A 6,000-nucleotide genomic window follows, 5' to 3' on the forward strand; every position below is an offset into this window, starting at 1 on the left:
ATGGAATAAAGCTGGCTGTGCAGACTGCCTCCAGTGGGCTTTACTATGAGAGGAGAGAGGGGTGCTGTCTTAGCTTGGGATGCCATAACAAAACACCACACACCGGGGAGTTCACAGTTCCTGAGGATGGAAGTCCAAGATCAAAGAGTCGGTGGGTCTGATTTCTTCTGAGACTTCTTTCCATGGCTTGCAGATGACCGTCTTCCTGCCAGGCCCTCACTGTCATCCCTCTGTGTGCACCCCTGGTGTCTCTTGAGTGTTCAAATTTTCTCTTCTTATAAGGATGCCAATGAGATCAGGTAAGGTCCACTCTGAAGGCTTCATTTTACCTTAATCCCCTCCTAAAGACCTATGTCCAATATGGTTAGATTTTGAGGTATGGAGATGAGGACTTCAAAGTACAAATTTGGGCGGGGGGAGGGGGTACACAATTCAGCCAGTAACAGATGTTTGTGCTTTCCTAACTGAAGAGATTAAAATTTTTAGATTTTTCTTTGCACTTTTTCAGTTTGCCTAGCCAACTTTGTTCCCAGCGAATATTACTTAAAATTGACTTTAAAGAAAAAAAAAAAAATAGGCACATGAAAGTTATTTGTGCATAAAGCACGTGTTAGCTAGAGAATGCAGGCCGGAGCCAGCGGGACTCAACACTGCCCAGCTGTCCCTGGACCACCCGTCCTGTGTCAACTCCTGGCATCCCTGTGCCCAGTAACTGAGGAGGCAAGAAGTAAAACAAAGGCTGGTACAATCCACTGCCTCCTCTCCCAGAGTGACAGGGCTTCCCCGGTCTTTCCAACCCCAGATTGCACTGCAAGCCAGAGCTGGAGCACTAGGGCTCCATGGGGTGCCTCCTTAGCAGCCCTGGGGCCTCGCTCTTTGTCTGGGGTACATCCCAGCATGGCTTCAGAGGCTGGCTCAGAGCAACAGCTGACAGGCACGTGCACGAGGAAGGCCACACAACCAGAGCAAAAATCACCAACCTGCCTGAGCCAAAGAGCGGAGAGGCCAGGTTTGGACTCTGGTTCCCAAGTAGACCAAAGTGATTTCTATTTTCTTCAACTTGAAAGTTAATTGACAGGCATTATCTCTATTGATATGCTTTACATCTAAGAGAGCAGGGACGCCTGGGTGGCTCAGCGATTGAGCGTCTGTCTGCCTTTGGCTCAGGGCGTGATCCCTGTCCCAGGATTGAGTCCCACATCGGGCTCCCTGCAGGGAGCCTGCTTGTCCCTCTGCCTATGTCTCTTCCTCTCTCTCTCATGTCTCTCATGAATGAATAATTTTTTTTAAAGTCTTTAAAAATAAAATTTTAATGAACTACATCTAAAAATGCTGGGTGCCCATTCTGGTTAAGGATAAGGTCCCTCTCCTCTCCCATTTCTAGTGTAGAAACAGTTTGACAAGAAAAAGAAAACCTCCCATAATCTCCCCATCTCTGGCAAGATAACTTTTTTTTCTTTCTGTTTTTTTTTTTTAATGTTTTCTAAATTTCCTTATAGCCTCTGTGCATTGCTATGTACAAAGGGATTTAAATAAAAGCTCAGGAAGACAGAAAGGATGGCTTTGAGAACTTTCTTTCTTTCTTTCTTTTTTAAGATTTACCTATTTATTTGAGAAAGAGAGAGAGCACATGCTCAAGTGTGAGGGGCAGAAGGAGGAGAGGGAATCTCAAGCAGACACCCTGCTGAGTGCAGAGCCTGACACAGGGCTCGATCTCACAACCTTGAGATCATGACCTGAGCTAAAACCAAGAGTCGGATGCTCGACCGACTGCACCATGCAGGCACCCAAAGTACTTCCTTTTTAATAGAAATAATTTTGCAGCCCTCTCTCCCTGGAGCACACACATGGACACATTGGGTACTTTGTTAGTATTAACCAAGGATCAAAATAGCATCATCCTACACCTTAACTTAGAAAGGTCCTCCAGCTATAAGGGAAAAGTCTCTGGGTAAGGGGAGTATAAGCCACCAAAACTCTTATTGAGAGAAATCTGGCAACAGGTATTATGCTTAGAACCTAAAGTTTTTTGTACCCTGTGACCTAGTAATTCAGCTTTTAGCTAAATCTCAAAAGGCAATGGGGATGGAGAAAAGACTTAGGATTCTAAATGTTTTACACAGCCTTGTTCATGATAGTAAAAAATTGGAAGCAATCTCAATATCCAACTGTAAAAGAATGAGTAACTGAACTTGCCACACTCGTGAACAGAAGGTCCCTCAGCGCCCCTTGCCTCAGCCGCAAAGAGTGAGGGGATCCATGGGAATGACAGTGCCCAGGTGTATTCCCAAGCCCACAGTACCAAGGGTGTGGGATAGGAAACAGAAGGTGGTTCTGCAGCCAGACCAACACAGGTTCAAATCCTGTTCAGTCCTGCCTTGGCCAGGTGGGTCTTGGCAGCATTTCCACCTCCACCCATGCAAAGTGAGTTGAAATCCTGAGCCGATTGGGTGCTCTCAAAGGAATTACATTGGGCCTGATACATGGGAGCTAGCATTTGCCCCAGGTCACCCAATCTTAGTATGTTGCAGAGCCAGGATTTAAAATTAGGTGCAGCTAGTTCCAAGATCATTATTTTTTTCTGTTTCTTATACCATGCTGTGTCTTCTAGATTATCCTCCCAAAAGCCCTGGGGAAACAGCAGTGGCATGATCCACAGACAGGTGGTGGAGACGTGGGGCTCCAGCTGGGGATCTGAACATGGTCTTTGCCCCTAGGACACAAGAAGTTGATTCAAAAGGTCACAGAAACCAGCAGCTTTCACTCAGAGGCCCCAAGTCCTGGGATTGGGGTGTTGGAGGGAGATCCAAAGCAAACAGTCACGGATTTGGAAGCCAACACTGTCGTCCATCACGCCCAGCTGTCAGAGGGGTGCAGGCAGGGAGGGGCATCTTATTTCACTTGGCCACAATTCATGGATTTTCACAATCAGTGAGGGAGGCAAGAGATGCCTTTCCTGCCTGCTGCAGATAGAAAGCTTGCTGGTGCCAGCTACATGGAAGACATTTCTTGCACCTCCTTCAGGAGGAGCTCATGGAGGTAGAAGGAAGGGTGGATGGATGGCAGGATGCCCCTGGTTGGCAGCAAGCTCCGAGTCAGCCAGCTCCCTCTGCCCTGAGGCCCTGGGTCACAAGGCCAAGGAAAAGGCCCCAGGGGGCCCCTCCATGGTCCCGTCTCCACTCCCCTTCACCCTGAAAAGTTGTAGGTACGCTATCAGTCTGTGACACTCTTTTTTTGCACTCGTGTCATTCATTTCTCATTCTTTCCTTGGGTTTCCTTTCATGGGCCACTGGAGATGGGGTCTCTCTCCAGAGGATGCCTGGGCTATAGTGATCAGTTTAGAAGCAGGAACACAGCTCTGGAAGAAAGCAAATGTCATTTCCAAATGTGAACAGATTTCTTGATCCCATCACTGCCAGCCAAATCAGGTGGTCAATTTGTAAAGACAAAACACTTCTTCCAGGCCAGGCCCACAGAGACAAAACCAACAGGCCTACATCCCTACATCCACCCTTCCTGCCTGCCTACCTTCCTTCCTTCCCTCCTCCCTCCTTCATCTTCCGTTCATCTTCCTTTCCCTTCTCTTTCTTCTCTTCTTCAAAGAGACCAAGTGGAAATACAGCTGAGGAATCCTGCAGGTGCTCTGGGCACCAGGGCAAAAACTCCGGAGATCCATGCAGGAACACAGATCCCTCCTTCTCCATGTGATTTCACCCAGAGTACAGCCATCCTCCCTGGGATGAACAAGAGAAATAAAGGGATGGAGGAAATTTATTGAGCACCTACTGAGTGCCAAGTGTGCTCACAGCCTGTGAGGCAGGCATGGTGCTTTCTGTCCACAGAGCTGAGGCTGAGTACGTGGGTCAGGAGAAGTACTAAGGGACATGGGACCAGAACTGCTGCTTTCTGGCTCCAGGGCTCATGCCTCTGCCATCCAGCAGCAATGTCACTGTCAATGGAATCCCCCAAAGAAGCTCTTTCTGAAAACCAGTGACTTTTGCCTAAAGTCTACAATGAAAGAACCCACATATGTTCACATAAAGATTGCTAAACAAAGAGTATGAACCATATATAACTACACATCACAATGTGGATGAATCCCGTGGCATGGTGGGGTTGGCTCGTACCAGCTCCTAAAAGCTGATTATGAAATACTTTGGAATTTTCTAAGCTGATTATTAAATCATTGGTGGCTTGAAATCAGCCATGATGGGAGTGTTTATACCGCTGAAATTGGCAAACACTACAAACAGGGCCTTTTTTTTTTTTCTTTTTTTTGAGAGCCAACTTACCAGCGCACTGCTGGATGGATCTTACAGGCACTGAGAGGAAGTAAACAGACTTAAAAGAGGACACACACACACACACACACACACACACAAAGAGGACACACTGATCCCAACAATAAGGAGTTCAGGAACAGAGGCAGCTTTCTATGGTGATGGAAGGGAGGGGGGCAGTCGCTCTGAGGTGTGGTGCAAGCATTAGGCAAGCTGGTCATGCTCTGCATCTTCATCTTGGTGGTGGTTAGATGGGCATGCTCAGCCTGTGAAAATTCACTTGTGATGGAGAAATTTTTTTACAGATATGGCCTCATAACATCCCCCAAACATCTTGACGAGGAGGAGGCAAAGGGGTGCTATTCAGCAAAAGCAAAGAGACCTCTCTTTGAACCTTTAAAAGAGATCAAATGAGCCTTCACAAGTGAGACTCTAAGACTCAGGCTCCGGAGTCAGAAGCTCTACTCTGCAAGCTCAGGCAAGTTCCTCGTCCACTCTGGGTCTCAGTTTTCTCATCTGTTAAATGGAAATAATTAAAAAAAACAACAACAACCCTACATCTAGGGTTGTTGAGGAGACTGAATGTGCATCACGTTGCCTTAAACACTACAAATATCCAATGTGTTGGCTATTTTTTTGCCTTTATTATTAATAAGCCGGATTGGGTAGGAGATAAGGAAAAAAGAGGGAAAATGAATGTGTGAGAAAACAGTCAGTGAAGGAAAACACAGCATTTCCTGCAAGGTCTATGTTTTGCCTCTGCTGCCCACCCCTCTCCCCCACCCCCCATGGCTGGCTAAGCTCCTGCCTAACTGAAAATACTGAGTCTGCAATAGGATAGAATGGCCCAGGGTCAACATAATACCAAGTTGGGCCAAGTTTGATTCTGGGGCATGCCAGGGATGTGGTCCCATCTAGATTTCTGTGGAAGAATTCACCCAGCTAAACCTATGGCAGGTTGCCAGCACAGCTCTAAAGGAATCATACTAATTGTGGAAGAACTGAAAATTCTGGTAAGGGCTTTAAAAAAAGATACACGAAGAGAACATAAATAAAAATTATAAAATTTCCGGGACACCTCGGTAGCTCATTGGTTGAGCGTCTGCCTTCAGCCCAAGGTGTGATCCCAGATTCCCCGGGAAAGAGTCCCACATCGGGCTCCCTGCATGAAGCCTGCTTCTCCCCCACCTCCCCGCCCCCACCCGCTTGTGTCTCTGCCTCTCTCTCTGTGTCTCTCATGAATAAATAAATAAAATCTTAGACAAAAATTGTAAAATTTCCATTTCCCTCAGAGTGGATAGTGATAGGCTTGTGTGTGTCATGCTTTGATCCCGACATGATTTTCACCTAGGCTATGAGTAAATATTCACCAATAATCCACTTTGTTCTACATGAGACTCTCCTCAAGGTTCAAAGAGAAGCAAAGATTCTCAGAGGTAAAAGGGACCCAGAAGATCATCTCATCGAATTACCCGCTGAGTACCTAAAGTTTCAAACAACTTCACTAGCCCGGTGGGTGGCCAGCTGATGTTTGCATACTTCCAGAGACAGGGAACCCACTATGTCAGGACGCAGCCTGTGCATCTGCGCATAGCTCTGTGAAAACATCACTGAAGAGAAATAATCGGTCTGACTGTGGTCCACGTGGAGTTTGGCTCTATGCCTCAGGGCCACCCAACAACATGTGCAAGATGTGCCTTCCACTGAATGTTTCCCATCA

The sequence above is a fragment of the Canis lupus genome, chromosome 17, assembly GCF_003254725.2.
Source record: "Canis lupus dingo isolate Sandy chromosome 17, ASM325472v2, whole genome shotgun sequence".
Classification (NCBI taxonomy): domain Eukaryota; kingdom Metazoa; phylum Chordata; class Mammalia; order Carnivora; family Canidae; genus Canis; species Canis lupus.